Here is a 19330-nt window from a genome sequence, read left to right on the forward strand (position 1 = left end):
GCATATTGACATATCGCGCAGAAAAGAGAACCTGAAATCATGGCGCACGAATTGAGAGCGCCAAGCACAGAAATGCGAATGCGGGCTGCATGAACCGCGCGGAAATGAAGTACGGATGTTTGCCGCACGCAATTCGCGGTTCCATTAAAGGGCACATCAAGAGAAAGGCAGTTGTCGAGGCATTTAGCGTTGCAATAAAGCGTGTCTCTCGCGGATTCACGTCGGATTTATCGCGCGCACTTTCTATAACACGACAATCTCGTTCGTTCGTTCGTTCGTTCGTTCGTTCGTTCGTTCGTTCGTTCGTTCGTTCGTTCGTTCGTTCGTTCGTTCGTTCCGTTCGTTCGTTCGTTCGTTCGTTCGTTCGTTCGTTCGTTCGTTCGTTCGTTCGTTCGTTCGTTCGTTCGTTCGTTCGTTCGTTCGTTCACGTATATTGTCGAGATCTCATCTCGTCGATAAATCGACGAAAATCCACGAATCAGTGTAGAACGAAGACAGACTGACGTATCGGACGGGGCGCTGAACCGTTGTTACCACTGACGTTCATCAATGCGCGGATCCAGATTACGGGCGAATTAGCTGACCTTCGAGATCGACCGTTACACGGTCGTATCTGCCGAATACGAAATTACGTTCGTGAGACCCGAGACGAGGGGATTGATCACGAAGTCGAGCTATTTATAAGCGACGATGTGTTCAAACGACGAGCGGAATTAATTAGCTCAAGTGGAGAGCCGCGGGGTTGAACTAATCGATCATTTTACACATGCTCCTCTCTCACGTACATGTCGCGCGGAATTGTCAACGTTACACAGCCATCACATCCCCTAACGTTGCGCGGTAATAATAAACTGCACAGGTAAACGGAGGAACGTTATTTTTTTAACGATTTCAAGTTGATTTCACTGTACGTAGAAAAGTTCGGAACGTCGATAGTTTGCGCGTTACGAACGATCAGAGGATAGAAGAAAATTCTCGCGAGCCACACGGGCCTCTCGTGGGGACTGGAAATAAATAACAAACTTTTACCCCGTACTTCATTTCCCGTGAAAGCTGTGTAATAGAATTTTAATTTAATCTTAGATCATACTACAAGATATATCGGAGATCATTGAAAACGTAAGAATTTTGCGGGAAGAGACCGATCGAATTTTTTCGCTGAGAAGGAATTAATTCGATGCTGATTGAAACGAATGCTACAAGCGTTGTGCGCCAAATGTATTTCGGTAATAGTTGTGTTTTCTTTTTTATCGAATAATTGAATAATAATAATGGCTGAATAACTGAATAATAAGTATGCACGTAAGCCTTGACGAATCTGATGATTTCGTTAATGAGCTGTCCGAATAATAATTCGTTGAAACGATAGCAAAGTTATACGACGACGAAGAAGAATAATAGCTTCTCGTCGCCGAGTTAAAATTTAGCTCTCATTTTGCAATATTCGAGCTGAAATTCTGATTTTACATTAATTTCACAAATTCCGTCGAACTTGAGGGCCCATTGTTCTTTAACGATTATTAACGGCAACATAGTTTTTCTCATGTTGAAGGTTTAATTTAAAGAATCAATTTAAGATTTATATCATACTCGATTACATATATGTATATTTTTTGCTTTTTTTTACGTTAATCTTTATTTCCAATATATAGCGTATTGATTATATAATTTACTCAACTGCAAATAGAATATGTGCGATAAGCAAATATTAACCAATCTAGTAATAATTAACGGGTACATATCAAATATCAGTTTAATAAAAATTAACCGACAGCGTTAATTAATACTCGCACATTAATAATCGACAACGTTCATCAGATATTACGACATTTTTAATGTATGCTATTTTGATAGTTTTGCCAACTATCGAAGATCCGAAATGTTTTCAAAGAGCTGATTGTTATGTTTTTTCTCGTCTGTCGAATGTACACGTCACCGACTAGCATGCAACGAGGCTTGACGATTGCGATGACGTAGCTCTTTTTGTTCATTGTTTCACTAGAACCTATTCTCGCGTATCGGGTGCTTTTCCGTCACCGAGTCATTACGTTTCGAGTCGACTCGAGCCGTAAAAATTTTTAACTACAATGAAACCAACCCATTGCAAAGAAATGATGAGGAACGAAAACTATTTTATCCCATTATTTATCTATATCAGTGATTCAATATTTACTTCTGACATATACTTCGTAATTAAGAATAAAGATTAAATAAAGCTGGAATATTAAGATAATTAGATATATTAAATAATTTCAAATATTTATTTCTTTTTTTCGAAAATGCTTATAGTACAAAACTTGCAGCTATTTTAGAGACTGTTGGCATATTCTTTTTTAGGCTTTAACATACTTATAGCGTCAAAAATAACCTAATAATACAGTGTTATGCAACAGAAAAAGTTACGCGTTGTATCTCGCGACTTTTTACTGGTTTCTTTTTTTTTCAAATTGGGCAGAATTTTTGAGCTTTCGACTCGAGTAATTTGGCTACCGTCGTACGACCTTCATTGTCGCGAAATAGACCGTTGTTAAAAGTGTGCCGACGATCGGCGACGTACGTTTTTGGGAAACAAATGATCGGAGAAAGTGCAGCGGTACGAGTTGAAGAATCTAACGGAGGTGTGGTCGGGGATTTTAAGAGCCATTGATGAGAGCCGAAAGAGAGCTAATAAAGTCTCCTGTGCCACCTCTCTCCCGTTCTTCACACGCACACACGCAGCTGTTCTGCTTCACATATGATAATCACCGCGGTGGCCGAATAATCTCGAGTTGGTCCTTCCTTTCAATCAAGTTAAGTCACTTTGCGCCACTACAGACGAGTCGATAAATCTAGCGCTATCTATTTTCGATCAAGCCAATGGCACTATTTCCACGCGCGCGTATATAAGAGAGAAGTTGCATTCGAAATTAGGTCAGACACTGCGCACATTTTATATTAGACAATTACACTCGACATCGCGATGTCTTGTAGTCTCGACGCTCGATATCCGAAAATACACTCCCCGTTCTCGGGTCGCAATCCGAGGTACGTATTTCCGACGTAGGTAATATTTCGCCGTCGATCGTATACCGTAATCTCCAATTTTTCATTCATTCAGATCGGATCGTTCCGCGCGAAAGTTCCGTGCGAACATTATCGAAGACTCGGCGCGACGATAATCGACCGGTGACTAATACGGAAATCGCTTTCGTACTTTCGTTTCTTCCGGTGCGACCTACTTCGCAACCGAAGGAATGTCCGACGGGGAAGTGTTTTAGATTTTCGTTGTGCGTGTAGCGAGACGCACATATCGGATCGCCCACCTGTAAAATTGAGAACCGGTTTTGCTCATTACGCCGCCCTCTTGCACGCGTCTTCTTCGACGGGAGTTCGTATCGCCGATACAGACGGTGTGGCCGCACAAATCGATAGTCGTGTCGACTCGAATCTGTCATTCTCTGTGCAATGAACAAATAGCATTCGCATATCCACCTGTTTTAATCGCGCGAATTTCACAAATAGTTAGGTGCCCCTAATTACCTCGAATTCACGCAGCGCGGAGAGTAGTACCGTGTTTAATTATTATACAAATAAGATATTCAACGGAAGCTTCACTGAATTCGAGCGATTTCATCAGGTTTAATTGAAAGCGCGTCATTGAGTTCCGAAATAGCGAAACAAAATCCGCATTCCCCCGATTCCAACGTTTTCGTTATCCCGACAGAAATGTGACTCTCTTTTTTTTTATGTTTTACATTTTGCTGCAAGATATTCGAGTAATGTTGCGTCGGGTGAAAACAGAGCTGACGTTTAGCATTCGCAGACCCGGCGATGCGCGAGAGGCTTCCCTCGACCGTGCCGCAAGTTTCGGAAGATATAGAGACCGAGTTCCCTTTTCTCTCATCCCTCAAACAGCGCGTCTCGTCTGAGAGGAAATGAAGAAGTACAATCTCCGCGCGCGACTTTCCCCCGCACTAGTTCCGTCCAATGGCGTAGTGAAAGTTCGCGGTAACGGAAGGTTGACGGAAAGAGTTATGCGCGTCAACCCTCGAGCGCGTCTCGACCGTCGAGAGGGTTAAAGATCGATTAGCTCGTCTCGCGCGCGCGGCGGGCATTTCGCGTCGCTATTTCGATTTCACAGTGGTGGAAAGGGACGACGTCGCGAGGAATGCGAATTACTCGCGGCGAAATATCGACGAGAGAGATTCCGCGGGAGATTTCGCGACTCGCGTGACTCGCGTGTCAAAGAGGTTCGTGTGTCCAAAAGCGAAGTTCGGGCGCGACGGAATATAGATCAAATGTTCCATCATTTCTGCTCCATTAGCCGATGAGCGTGACGTGTCGAAAACACCGGGAAAACAGGGAGATTACTTGTGTATGCGCGCGCGCGCGCGCGCGACAGTCCCGGGTCGAATTTTCAGGGCCTCCGACGCGGCTCTCCTCACGACACACGAAGCGCGAACGCGAACAGAGAACATTTTACCCGGCACGAAGCACATTTTACCCGGGAGGAAGGAGCGCGCGATATCTCATTTTCAGCGAAAATGAGCAAACGGAGCATGTGTATCGTGCACATATGTAGCGTATAGGAGCGAACGCGATATGTGTTTCGTTCGCAGTCGCGCAGTCGTTTCTCAGATGGTTCGTGGCATTTCGCGCTGTGTGTATGCGTGATAAACCTCCTCTCTCGTAAACTTTCCGGCAATTATATATACACGCGCTTCACATTTTACATCGATAAACCGGTATTACGGCGACGCGACGGGACGGGACGGACGAGTGTTTTGTAAAATACTGTTATCTTAGTGGAATATCGACGTTCGGACATCTTCTTTTTCGAGCGACAGTAAATTGAGCGGATCGATAGATAAATCTGCGCGCGAATAGTGCTTGCGTATTTCACTCCTGGGAGGAAGTCCATGCGCCATGCATGCTCGACGCTCAATAAACAAGCAATTTATTAAGTCGCCCATTAGTTGAATTCACTCGCCCAACCGCGGCTCGTAAACTTCATTATCCGCCGGCGGACTCGCGCTCACTCACATAATTTCGTTGCCTCACGACGCGCGACGTCGTACACGAAAGTAAAATCCATACACCATTCATCGGTATGCCCCGTGCGAGTCGCTCGGCCATTTCCGGCCGCTCGCGCATTCTCTATTCCAGCGCGAGCCGCGAGGCACACTACCAATCTCCGTTGTACTTCTGCCGGGCCGATGCTCCGAGGTCAGTATTCATGAAGACTTAGAAAGTGGAGAGACGCGTAGCGCGATACGCGATACGTGACTGATATGTCATTAATCATCATCCACGTCTGCGGCCCGTGTTTCTCATTCTTCGTTACAACGTGCGTCGCAAACTCTTGCGAAATCACTCGGCTAAATTTGCACTGTGCGTCCGCTGCGGAATCAAGTTAAATCGCGTGCGTACTTATGCAAGCGTATCTATAATAAGCGTAATGATTTAAAAAAATATTTTTTTGATCGTTATTCCGCGTTATACGCGGGAACACATGAGAGGTACAGTAAAATGTAAAATTTAACTTATCGCGCGCACAAACGCGGTGTGATCGACCTTTAATCATCTCTCTCTCTCTCTCTCTCTCTCTCTCTCTCTCTCTCTCTCTCTCTCTCTCTCTCTATTCGCAAACAGAAAATTACAATTATATTCAATATTAAAGTACAATTGTGTATGAAAGTCATAGTAATATTAATTTAATTCAAAAAAGGAAAGGTGGACGCAAGCGTCTATTGCTGATGTATTAGTCTGGTTTATTTCTGCTTCTCAGAGAGAGAGCAAATTAATTATTGGTGCGAGCTACGCGTTCGCCGCGGAAATACGCGGAACGCGGCTCGGTTATCGAACTTGCGGAAAGCGAAATGTCGAGTTCTCAACAATTACCGTTCTTGAAAGTCCTGTGCGATATCATATTACGTGTTACCTCGTAACTCGCAACGCGAAACGATGTTTGATGCTTTCGAGGCGCGTATTACTTCGAGCCGCTACTCGCGCGTTACCGCTCAAACTTCGCCGATACTCCCGGTCGATCCGGAAACTGGAGATTCTGTAGGGAAATGCGAATGAAATAATCATGAGGGAGAAAAGAGGAGGTGAAAGAAGGGGGAAGTGGCGCAGTTTCGATTACATTACCGGTATTTTCCCTGCGTTATACGAAACCGTTACTCGCGCCTTCGTACGTGCCGTTCGCGATTTTATCGCCGGCCGAGCCGAGGCGAATTTACGGAATTTAACGAGACGTCTTAATATGCGCGCGAATAATTTTTGTCGGCCGTCATTCCTCGGCAAATATCATCGAGTCCAGCCTGTTACCGTCGGAGAAGCAACCACACGTCGTAATCGCGTGTAACGCTAAACGCGCGAGGCGGACAATGAAAACGGTACGTCGCGAGCATCGTAAAGGCAGCCGCGCCGGTAAAAGCACGGGCTGGTCGTTAGGAAAGCGACCGGGACGCGTTCCGAGTGACTGCAGGCGACTTCGAAAGTGAGGCCTCGATCACGTTTCGTTCGATCGCCGGGGCTCGGCGTCGGCACGTAGACGCGGATCCGCCGAGCTTTGTTTTCGTCCTCTTTTCCGCCCGATCTTACGACGACGTTGCGGTCCGAATCCCGGCACGTTCCCGCGGCGAATCCCTGCTAGAGTCGTACCCGTGCCCGTGCCTTGCCTTGCCTTGCCGTGCCGTGCCGTGCCGTGCCGTGGCGAACACCCGGCGTTATTGAAAGACGCCGGGCTTTCCACGCGGGAAGCAGAAGTTCTCTTTCGCGCGAAACGCGCGCTCATCGACGCGCTTGTCGCTTAACGCTTTACAACAGTGTGGTAGTAGTCGGTTCAGCCGATGCTGGGTATATCGGGGTAACTTCACCCCCGGGACGCCCCGCATATTGCGAGGCTATGAACGAGAAAATCTTTTCGACCTGGAAAACTGGTCTCTCGCAGCAGCATCTTGCGCGCGAGCATCGACGGCAGAATCGTTGGAAATAATATTTGAACGCGATGTAGCTTTTGTATTGGAGAGGCTCGGTAAAGCGACGCGCTTTGTGCGAATTTTGCGGACGTGTCTTGTTGCACGAGACGCGCTCCGATATTGCACCTATATATGTCGTTCGCGAAGTAAGCGGTTCGGTTTCGATCGGCTCTTCTTCGGGCGAGTGTGATCTTTTCGATACGTTTCGAAAGTCATGTCCGACCGATAGCCGCGCGTTTCGGAGATAACGACGAGTTGCGGTGAGGTCGCGACGTCGTGCATATTAAATAGAGCGAAACGCTGCGAGAGACGCGTATTTGCGTCGATAAGCGGGAGACATGGCGTATTTAATTCACGCGCCGAAGTAGCGGCTTGTCGGTCTGCCTCCCCGGGCCATAATTCAATTTTGCTGGTTTTCCCCCTCTCTCTCTCTCTCTCTCTCTCTCTCTCTCTCTCTCCCCCTTCTCCTCTCGTTCGCTCGCTCGCTCACTAGCTCGTAGGAAACTCATCGATTTCCTGCGCTCGTAGCTTCGCCACCGCGAAATTCGGTTAAGACCGGGCGAATCGCTAATCGCGATCGCGAAATGGTAAAGCTGATTTGAACTTGCGCGCTCGTCGGCGAGCAGCAACAAATTTCCTCCGTTGTGCCGCTGCGGTCGTCGGCAAAAAGGAGAGAGAGTCGCGGCGCGTCGCGCGAGAAATGAAATTGCACGGACGATCTTTCGGAAGGGAGAAGAAAAAGGAGAAAAACGCGCGTCGCGTCGCGTTGCGCATTGACGATCGCCGCGTGCACACCGCCGCGGCCGCGGCCGCGCCGCGCGAATAGTCGCGCGATATCGGCCGATGCGCCGCGCGCGTTTACCGATGCGTCTCGCGTGTCCCCGTCGTATTCCCACGTTCCCCGTCCTATTTCCGAAGGCGAAGCGCTTGAATTCCGTGGGTAAACAGACTAAACCGTTGGCCGTTAAAAGGATTTACATTTCTTTTAGAAAGGTGGCACACGCGGACTGCCCGTTCACGTAAAACGCACGCGTTCGGGAGCGCGTTGAAAATACTCCTCGGAATGTCGGAAGTGACGCGCGTTTTCCCGTTTCCTCCGCGAATCTATTCCGAACGATTCGACTTGCGGGCGCCTTCGCGCGCGAGCGCGACGGAGACAGCTCCGGCTGCCGGTAGATATAACCGAAAATATTATCTCGCGAATTGAAGTCCGTCGTACTGTTTCTACGTTTAATTTCCGGTGCGGGGGTCGAGGCAGACAGAGAAGGCGCGACGAACCGTTCGTACCGTCGAGCTACGCGACCCAACGCGAACGGGGGGGAATAAAGAAGGGCGCGTCGAACGAGTAGAAAATTCGCGATTGGTCAACCTACTTCGCCAGAGCGAATCCGGTCGTCCCAGAAATCTTTCTGCGATTTTACGACGACCCCGCGGTTGAACTTCCGCGGCGCGATATTGCGTGTTTCCGACTGCGGGGATTTCGGATTTAGACAGCTTCCCTTCGAAGCGAGGCGGCCGCGCTGAAGTTAGGAATTAAATTTTCAACGAGTTCGCGAGGACAACTCCCAGGTAGAAGAGGGCAAAATAAAGGAGCACACTAGGAATCTGGAGAGAAAGGAAAAGAAAGAAGGAGGAAGGCGAACGCAATGTTATTTTCCAGCTAATCACTCGATAAGCATGTTATCGCGCGATGTGCAGCGCGCGACGAAGTTCCGTTCTCCGATATTTCCCGCTTTCCGCGGTTAGTTCGATGGCGAAAGAGAGAAAAGGAGAATCGAGATCTCACCGTGTCGCGGGACCACGTCGTTCCGACCGTTTGGCGAATTTTCGCGACTGTGCAGATTTCGAGTCGGGTTCGCGCGATCGCGCATCTGTCCAAGGGGATGCTGCACCTGCGGGGGTTGCGACGGACGGACGGACGGACGCATCGCATCGCGTCTCGTCGCGTCGCGGGACCGGCGAGAGCGCGTCTCCACCGCGTCGCGACGAACAACGCGGCGAGAGCAGGATGAGAAAGGGGCAGGGAGGGCGGAGGCGCAGGGGGAGGGCGAGAGAGGAGAGCGCAGGTGAGGGAGCGAAAGAGAGAGAGAGAGAGAGAGAGAGAGAGAGAGAGAGAGAGAGAGAGAGAGAGAGAGAGAGAGAGAGAGAGAGAGAGAGAGAGAGAGAGAGAGAGAGAGAGAGAGAGAGAGAGAGCGCGCGAGAGGGATACGTGGGGCCGAGAGAGAAGTCGCGATTGGTTAAGCCGCTCGGAAAAGCCCGCCTGGCTGCTCGACCGGCCGGCACTTCGCTCAGTTCTCCACTGCGCTCCGTGTGAAGCGGAGCTTTCGAGATCCACGCTCTCTCTCTCTCTCTCTCTTTCTCTCCCTCTCCCTCTCCCTCTTATCCACCGCGATCCGCGATCCCGGTTCATCCCTTCGATCCGCGGGATCCTGTGCGAGTGCCGGTCGAGACGAGGAGGACGTCCGTATCCGTCGAGAGGTCGCCTGTCAAAACGACCCGGACGCGACTCGACCTTCGCCCGGAAGGAACGCTACGAGAGGAGAGGAGGAGGACTCAGGAACGAGAGAACGCGACGATGTGCGAGAGGAAACTGCTGCTGAACCGAGTGCTCCAGGACGCGTAGACCTTCGCAGGACTCGAGCGATATCCCGGAGAGTGATACCGGAAGCCGCGAGACCGCCGAGAAGCAGCGAGCAGTCGCGGAGGATCCAGGATAATCGTGGTGAGTACGTTGAATTATTGATTGCTGTATTTGTTTGTTACGCGAATCTTGGGGGATTTGTTCCAAGCCAAACGAGCGCGCTCCTCTGCCTGTGTGTGTAATTCCGTAGATTTTTCGGAATTTCGGCAGAATCGCATGCCGCGGTACAGTTCGCTGATTCTCTTTGGCCGTAACGTCGTTACGCCGGTGAACATGATTGTGATAATCGATAATCCAATTTGTTGATTTCGCCGTACTTCAGTCAACATCGGCACACGCTGCGCGAACCCTTGTTACACACACAGTCCACACTTGTGCACACACAATGGCCGCGTTTTGCTTTAATGGTTCATCGTGCATTCGTTCGTTTCGTCATTCGTTAGAGTGACCTGTCGCGAAAGCAAGTGTCGCCTTCGTTACGATCGATCTCGCGCGATGAACGCAATCGAACGCGCGGCGATTGGCTTCACGCGCTCGCGCTCGCGCTCTCGACGTGATTGACGTGACTTTGCGTCATTTTTCTTGGCGAATAGACATTCTGTGCAACGAGCGACTGATGAGTATACGTCACTCGTCCTCGGGATCCTTCTTTGAGATTAGGGAACAAAGCCGAAGCGGAATCTACTCCGTATTAAGCATAAGCGGTCAAAGCGAAGCAACATAGCGCTCGTCGACGCTCGTAAACTCACATGATGTACCAGGCGCAGATAAGAGATGATAGAGGAAAATTAAGGAAACCTCTCTGTGCTCACTATCCCGTAGCTTTGTCGAGAACTCGCGCTCCTAATTTAAGTGCACAGTCGTGTTTCCTAGAGCTTGCAGCTTAAATCTAAAGAAATCCGACGCGTGTTCTAAGTGTAGGTCCCGTTGAAATTCTACCCTAAGAACATTGTGGAGAGAGAGAGAGAGGGGGGGGGAGAGAGAGAGAGAGAGAGAGAGAGAGAGAGAGAGAGAGCTCTGAGGTTAACTATCAATAATAACAGTGCCATCCGAGTCGCTGGTATCTTAGCGTGACACACTTGTCCCCAGAGGGTGTCACAGAACGAATGCCCTCCTAACCTTGGTCCGTTTCAACGTGACTTTCCTTCGCGAGAAAATGTCGTACGACAACATCGTTCATCATGTCTTGGCGATATTTAGCATTCTACGATTTTGTCGCCGAGAGTTTCGCACAGAGAGAAAAAAAAAGAGAGAGAGAGAGAGAGAGAGAGAGAGAGAGAGAGAGAGAGAGAGAGAGAGGCGGAATTCGATTAAAATATAATCTGCCTGAAATTATAATATTAACCGAGAGAGATATGCTTCAGTGTGAACATTTAATTCACCGGAAGCTTTGTAGTTTTTACCTTCGGTTAAATCCTCAAGCTAGACGTTTGCATATCTTCTAGACTTTATAAACCGACCAGAAAATTGTAGTGTGAAGGGCATGCAGTGGCTGCAGACCTGCGAGACTTCCTGTTTATTAAATAACAAGATGCATACATGATGCCTCGCCGCAGGATTAAAGGGGCTATTTGTTTTAATAAGGCATGCACATGCCTCTCTCTCTCTCTCTCTCTCTCTCTATCTCCCGGATCAGGAGAGAGAACCTCGCACGCGAAGGTTTAAAGAGCCCTTTTACTCCCGCTCGGCATATGGGTGACCTCGTTTGCGACCTTTTATACATTTTACCGGAGAAATGCGTCGTCCCCCGGGCAACGCCATGTTATTTCGCCGTTTCCTCCGCGGGAATCGTCCGAAGCGTTTCTTAATCTGGATTTTGCGCTATTCATAGACTAGCCGATAGTCGACAGAATCGATTCCGAGGCCCAGAAAGAGAAAGAGAAAGAGAAACCAGCGGTGCTCTTGGACGGGTGTTCGCTGTCGATCTTATTGAACGGATGAGACAAATATCTCCGTACACGCAACGGTCGTCAAAGATTGCGAATTTGTCGGGGATGTGTGTGTGTGTGTGTGTGTGTGCCAACGAGCGTGTATGGCGAAATCGTTGCAAAGCATCGCTCTTAATGAACCTGAGAACCGTTCAACTCGTTGCACGCGTGATTCCGATAGCTTTTCCACGATGTCGTCGATTTTCCAGTGAAAATCCTGGACGCGAGGCCTGGAATGTCTCGAAGGTCGGACACGATGTCGGGAATACGCGCAAAATTCGGGAACTCGCTGCGTCAATATGGTCGCGCGTATTTATATTATACATAGGGGATCTTCTTAAAACATTGACTGAAGGATGAAGCTGCGTTGTCGCGATATAGGCAGAGAATGAAGCCCAACAAAAACGTAGTTTCGGCGAGATAACACGCTTATATATCGATTTTTATGCTGTTTTCTTATGCCACGCGGTAATCAGCAGATTTCTATTATCTTAAACCGAAGGCAAACTATTAGGAATACCGTCAACTCACCTCTCCCGTTATATATTTCGCGGTCGATTGCCTAAAAATTCGCTCATAATTTGTTCTCGATCCATTCCAGTCTGTTTTCGTACGTCTAACTCGCGACGTTTGAGAACATCATCTTGCAAAAGTGGATTTCTCATTTCGCACGCCGAATCGTTTCAGTCGGACTCGAATCCTGTGCGATATTAATAGTGTGCACAGCGAACAGGTTTCTGGAAACGAGATTAGCAAGTTAAAGTTGAAGGAATCGCTTTAGTCAGACAATGGCGGATTGAAAGCGGAGGTTTCCAAAACCGACGCTTGTGTGTACATTTCCGCTGCAAAGAATATAGCGTGCGAAGTAAAAGCTTTATTGGACGCGGAGGGTGTACATATCTCGCGTTCTCCGGCCGTATCCCGATGGCAAGGATGGCAATCGATAATCGATGCAGCGATTTGCCGACGTATCGATCTCGGCCGGATTTTTGCGCGGCGACATTTCCGGTCAGTAAGACGGCGCGTTATTGCGGAATGTAAAACGACGTAACTAGCTATGGAATCCTAGTTATCCTCCATTCAGACCGAAACACCCACATTGCGTTTCTAGATTTGCGGTTCCACTCGCTCGTGCATCCTTAATCGGCTCGGTTTGCGGGTCTATTGATTCCTGGCGTTAACCGGATCCCGAATTCAGAACGCGAAATCGGCCCTTGATTGGCATTAATCACGACTGCGAATGTATTCGTGTCGACTGTAGCTCCCACCACTCGTTCGTACGTGGATATGCTTCACAATTGTTCCCGGTGCCCAATTTGTTCTTGGAGCGTGGCAGAGCTGTCGTTAATACCTGCATAAACACTCACACACACACACACACACACACACACACACACACACAACGCGCAACCCAACGAAACATTCCCGGGTTTCTTGACGTTAATTTAAGAGTCCGATTAAATGGCGAATTCGCGAGGCTCCCGCGAAATTGATTGAAACGTGGAAAATGAAATCGCAAAGAGCGAGAGACAGCGGAGGAATATCAAATGTAAAAGTGGAATAGCGTTCGCGCGCGTCGAGAACCCGACTTTGATTGTACGGAAATACGAAAAAAATGGGATCATAGGTAAAATAAACCGAAGCGGATAAATATTACGCTGAATGAACAAATATAAAAATCGGGATATTTAATTAAAACATTTATTGAGAGAACAAACAAGCGGCCATTGGTGGCACGTTTCGCGCGCAACTTGCGTATAGATATCGGCGCGGTGCGGCAATTGAAATAATATCTCGGATTGCATAAACGCGCGTGTGCGACATCGCGAATTGAACGCGCGCGCGAATTCAGCCTCGAAATATTTGAGAAATTCATCGAGCGGCTATAGTGGAGGAGGAGGAGAGGGACTTTAAGGGACACCACCATGTCGGCAGTTTACACCCCGGCGTATTAGCTCCTGCGCGTCTCTGTCGCGGTAATCGTCGGCAACCCGGGACGTAGCCCCCAAACTTTCCCTCGCAAATGCCGTCCACAATCTGGTCAGGAGCCGCGTCTTGATCTCGCGCATCGTTCCGCGCGGTGGACAACTCCTCTCCTCGTCGCGCGTATCTCGCCACTCGGTGTACTCGCGTTACTAAAGCTCTCGCAAGTCGCTAAACTCGAGGCCTCTCGACCACGCGCCGCGGGTCATGCGCGCGACACACAACGACGCGCGGATAACGACGTGTAGAAACCGCCCGAACTGGGTCGCGGGCACCTTTTTTCCGGCCGCAGCTGCAACGGCCACCCCTCTCTATCCAATCTGCCCGGCTCGTCGTGCTCGCGCGCGAAATTGCATCTGTTTCATCGGCATTCAGGAAGAGTGCCAAAGTTTCGATCTCTCGCGCGCCGATCGCCTCGCGAAAAACCGCCCCCCTACCCCTTCTCGTCCTTCTGCCCCCCCCCCGCCCCATCGGCGTTCGCCGTGGAATCCGCTCCGGTCCGCTGCTATATGCGGTGGATGTGCAGTCGATCACGCGGAATATCAAAAGGCCTGGGCTCACCGTGCGCGAGGGGATTTTTAGAGTTTTACGACGCGGCCGGCTCGACGTTTATGCGGATATTCTCCCGCGGCACGTTAACAATTCCCGGCCGTCTCTCCCGACGTTATTCCTCGTAAAAGCGCCGTTCCCGTCGACGGCTATGAAAGAGCGAGATTAAAAATAGCGGAAGAAATATAATTGATTGATAATAGAGAGAATTATACCCCGGGATCTCGGGGCGATTGCCGGGCAGGATCGAACAGTAAAGAGCTTTCCCGCGTGCGGGCTTTGACGGCGCGGCCGGATAAACCGAGCGTTTGTTCCGCGTTTAAATGGGGATGAACATCGTCGGAATATCGGGTCGACGTACAATTGCGCGCACGGCCGGCGGATATTCAACGTTGGAAATGAAGAAGTCGCGCGGCGCAACGAAAGAGCCATCGTCGACAATCCTTCCGAGCGCGCGCTTGAGAATATCTGTCGCCGAAAATGACAAGCTGAAAAAGACTGCGTCTATTGTTCTTGTAGAGTTTAACATTTTCGTTTCGAACTGAAATTCGAGAAAATGTCACGCTGGGGTTTGAACCGTTGAAATAATAGCGACGTTGATTTTCGAAATCGCGCATTTGACAAATATCCTCCAAGCACCGCGTTATATTCACTGAGCTTTTGCACGTCATCTATTTGTGCAAAAGTTTGCCAAAACTGGAAAACCTGGCTCCCTTTTTGCTCCTTTTATTCGAGATTCGTATAACTACTTGTGGGATTAATTGAATATTTGCGCAGTTTCGCCGCAGGTGATGAGATATAAGCGTATGAAAGTACACACACACACATATATTTACTCGCTTCATTAAACTTTTGTCTACTAGTTAAGAGAGAACGGTACAGCAGGCGCTGATAATGGGTTGCAACATCGCTGTCGTCAAATATTCCATAAGTGCTCTCGAAAATTTCATACACACACACACACACACAGAGAGAGAGAGAGACTCACGTATATATACGCGGCCATGATATCACGACGCTTATCCGCGACTACGGAATTACTTAAACTTCCACGAGCTTCCTCAAAGAGCCGAACTGTGTCTCGCACGGTACATATTGCGCATTTTATTACTCGGCCGTCTGGCGAATTCGAAATGTGCTCGCTCAGCGCTTCAGTGGCGTAAAGCCGGCTTGTGAATTTTAATTAAAAACCATGCCGCGCGATAAAGGACGATAAAATGTATCTCGCGTATCGCCGTTAAAACGCGACAGAGACGATACTGTTATTGACAATGCCGCATTCTTCAGCAGCCGCGAGCTTAATCACGCCTGATAAATCGCGCTACGTGTGCGATTCGCGTTGAAATTCGCGCCGGAATAAGCAGCGTGGCAGGAGAGAGAGAGAGAGAGAGCCGGGAATCGCGCTCCGGAATACATAGAAAATTTTCTCCTCGAGTTCTCCGGCCATTTATATTCGCTCATTACGCATTGCACCGTATCTCGGTGCAAACACAATTTTTGTAGTCGCGTTTTATATCCGCTAATTATAATCCCGTATACGGAGCGTTTCGTATTATCTTTGAATGATCTCCTAGCTGTCTGCGCTCGCTTCACCCGCGGCTTCCCGGGGATAACACGGAGTCGGCTCTGTTCTGAGAGATGGCAAAAACGAGATAATTGATAGATTTTATCTGCTGGAAAATATCACGCGCGCGCATTATCGGCAAAACATCACACGCGCGCGCGCACGGCGGTGTGCGAATGTCGAAATCTCGACATACCGCAATTGCGCGTCATCGCAATTCCGCGTCACGTCTGCCGTCACGCACCGCTATCAAGAGCTATCAAAGTATACTCCAACTCGTTGCTACGTATAAGTGCGCGTAATGTATCCCTACCCAATCCCTACTCACACACGCACATATGTTTACACACAGGTATGTACACGGGTACATACGCACGTACGAATATTACGTGTACACACATATAGCCAGAGGCTGTTTCTCAGTTTAATGTACGGTGTCCCATAAGGTACATATATCTCCCTTTACAACCAGGAAGCGAGCACGGTCCCTTTACACCCGGCGGTATTCATAAATCCAACAAGGGAGCCGGGATGAGGAGGTGGAGGTGGTGGTGGAGGTGGTGGTGGAGGAGGAGGAGGAGGAGGAGGAGGAGGAGGAGGAGGAGGAGGAGGAGGAGGAGGAGGAGGAGGAGGAGGAGGAGGAGGAGGAGGAGGCGGAGGCGGCGGAGAGAGTGGAGGTGGATGCTTGGCCCGTCGTTGGCCTCGCGTCTCTTTACGTTGCGCCGACTCGTCCTCGCATTTATTATCATTCTGCAGCCGGTGATAACTCGCGGGCGTCGAGATCCGCGATATGGATTCGGTATCGTCGCCGTGACGAGCGCATCGCGAATCCCACAAAAGTAATACGAGAGCAGCGAGATTGCAGCGAGCGCGCGAAACGCGATGCACGTCGCGCCTCGCGGCGTTATCGGAGATCTCGAAGTCGATACGAGAAGGCGGATCTCGAGCTGCATCCTCTCCCCCTCCCTCCCCGTCGTGAGAGAACTTTTCGTATCGCGGAATTACGTATCGTATCAGGTTGTTAAGGGTTTTCTCGTTTCGTTTTCCCGCGGAAGCCGTGACGGAGGCTGCCCGGGCAATCGCGTCGCGTCGGACGATGCACCTCTCCGCCAGTTTGCGTTGATTGTATCGTTGCACTTTCGCGCTCTCGTTTCTTCGCGCGATCGTAACGCGAGCGCGCGCGCGCGCGCGTCTGTCCCGACTCGCTGTATTTGTATTCCGCAACTCGATCGTATTACTCTTTTTTTCTTTTTGTCGTCGTTGCCTTTTTTTTATTGTTCTGCGTAAAACTCCTACTAACTGAATAACGCGCAGCATGACGAAGCGCTCGCGCAGCGTCGGCTTCTTTCGCTCATGGGAATAATCTCGGGAGAGATGCGCGGAGAAACGATTCGATTGTAGCTGCTGCAGACGCAAATTAGAAATCTGTCTGTCGCTGGGGTGCGTAGTTATCGGCAAATTTGATGTCGGAGTGATATCTCTTGTCGAAAGCTCCGGAATCCGGTTCCTCCTTTCTTCCCTTGCTCCTCCTTGCGCCTGTTTACGCTGATTAGAAACGGCAGGCGAATGATATGTCAATGGCTATGCTGGTGAAACGTGTAGTGCTTCGTCAGCAGACGCTCTGGCACAGTCAATATTCCGCTTCCGAACTTGATTCTGCCATTAGGATATTAGAGTTCAATACGGAGCTCGCGCGCTTGCAACATTTAAGCTCCTTAGCTGTGAATGTAAAGCGGATTCGTTACTCCCACTCTCCAAGCACGAATTTGTCTTACTTGCGGGCAAAACTCAGCGTGACTGTCCTCTCGCAATTCCATTTTATGATCTCGCGTTGACCTGGCCGTTCACGAAATTATAATAAACGATGATTCGTCGTCGTCGTTCCGAACGAGTTAATCGATCAATAGAATTATGCAGATTCCCCCTAGTTCGCCTAGCAGAATCGCCGCGAGCTTCTTCTGCAATTAATTATTCCACAATGGATATTACCTTCATTGTGTTAGCAAAGTAGACTTTCCAGACTCGTATCTAAAGATGATCGATGAATAAGGGAACGACCGGCGTTGCCTTTATTATTCAGACAAGTCGGGAATCCAGTTCGTGGACGTTCTCGCTTTACTCGAATACGCGATTTCGGTCGATCGCGTCGGAGTAAACGGAAGCGCGGAGAAATTTATGGGAAACGAAGCCAATTATTCGTCGTATTTACATTCGCAGCAGCAGCACAGAGAGAGAGAGAGAGAGAGAGAGAGAGAGAGAGAGAGAGAGAGTATAAACGCAGTTTCGCGATTGACTCGCCATCCGCAAGATATACCGTAACCAGTCATATCTCGGCAAGAGAACGAAATACGGCGTAACACATGAATAAAACATAATTTTCTTAACCCGTCCGATCTTTTTTCGTGGCTGGCAGTCAATTTGTTTTCCCAATATTAAACCGCGGCCGCGAAAGCTCGTGAGATTTTTGCCCCGTCTTTATTACCCGGGGAGACGGTTTCCATCCCGAGGAATTTCCCAAGTACGGGAGATGAAACTCTTCTCGGCGCGCTAAAGCTCCTTGAGATTCCGCGGACAGCGCGCGCGGCACTCCGGACCGGGGCTTAATTTTTCATTTAGCCGGCGCCGCGCGCTTTCCTCTCATTCGGTTTTTCCGCCGCGAACATGGCTCGCCGTGCGCGAGCATAATTTCGCGTGAGCCTCTCGCGAATTGTTCGGCGGCCGCTCGAGCGAGTTTTCCGAGCGCGCTCCCGCCCGCTTTGTGTAACGAGCTCCAACTTCTCGGCGGCGCGTTCGCCGCGAGCGAAGTCGCTGCCGAAAGACAATGGCGAACTGGGAATAGTCAGCGTGCTGAAGAACACACGAGTTGTTACTTGCGAGTTACAAACCGGGGAGCTATTTGCCCTGGTAATTCTTCCTCCTGAAAGATGCGCATGCGAATCCTCCGCCCGTCGCGCTTCATCGTCTCGCGCATGGAATATCGATAAATCAATGTATTCTATATAAGAGCAAGCCGAGAGCTATCCTTCCGTGTCAAAACTGAAAAATAGCTAGTTCTAAAGCTTTCGCGAGGGAAAAGAATACTTCGGTGTTGAGCGTACATATCTGGCGACGCAAGGAGCCGAGAGAGAGAGAACGAGAGAGAGAGAGAGAGCGAGAGAGAGAGAGAGAGAAAAAGAGAGAGAGAGAGAGAGACGAAAGGGGTATGAAAAATTTTCGACACACGGAGATGCAATTTATATAACGGAGGTACATACACTCGCGCGGCGTGGCTACGCTGCATTAAATATTTGTGTACTCGTAACCCAGAAATAGAGAAACAGGATACTTAATTCCGTGTCTGATGTCAAGGAGCCGTGTTGGTCGCTCGATTCGCCTCGCTCGCGACAGCCTTAGCTTCCGTAATATCGCGTAAAACGGCCACAGGACGGGAAATTATGGGCAAGTTCGACGGGCACGCTGAAAATTTTATCCGGCACGAGGGAGTGACCTATTTCACCGTGGCGCGAAACGGGGGATCGGGATAAAAAATGTCTTACTGGTAGGGAGATAACTGCAGGGCGAGCACGGAACAAAACAAGTTTAACTCTCAGCCACTACGGTTGAATCCGAGTGACGTAAGTGCTCCACGCGCGACGATGCCGGCAATAAAAGTGCCATTATATTTTATTACCCGCAAGTCGGGACGCAACTCTCCAACTCGCTT

At 49.4% G+C, this 19330-nt stretch overlaps 1 protein-coding gene across 1 annotated transcript in view; it reads left to right on the forward strand.

Annotated features, from left to right (window-relative positions):
• Window positions 1-9189: 9189 nt before the first annotated feature.
• LOC105188765 (mucin-4) overlaps window positions 9190-19330 on the forward strand; it is a 45628-nt gene continuing 35487 nt past the window's right edge. The window contains exon 1 of the mRNA XM_011150397.3: window positions 9190-9684. The gene's annotated coding sequence lies outside the window, so the exon portion shown is untranslated. The remainder of the gene's footprint in view (window positions 9685-19330) is intronic.

Source organism: Harpegnathos saltator, unplaced genomic scaffold (genome assembly GCF_003227715.2).
Source record: "Harpegnathos saltator strain DR-91 unplaced genomic scaffold, Hsal_v8.6 scaffold37, whole genome shotgun sequence".
Classification (NCBI taxonomy): domain Eukaryota; kingdom Metazoa; phylum Arthropoda; class Insecta; order Hymenoptera; family Formicidae; genus Harpegnathos; species Harpegnathos saltator.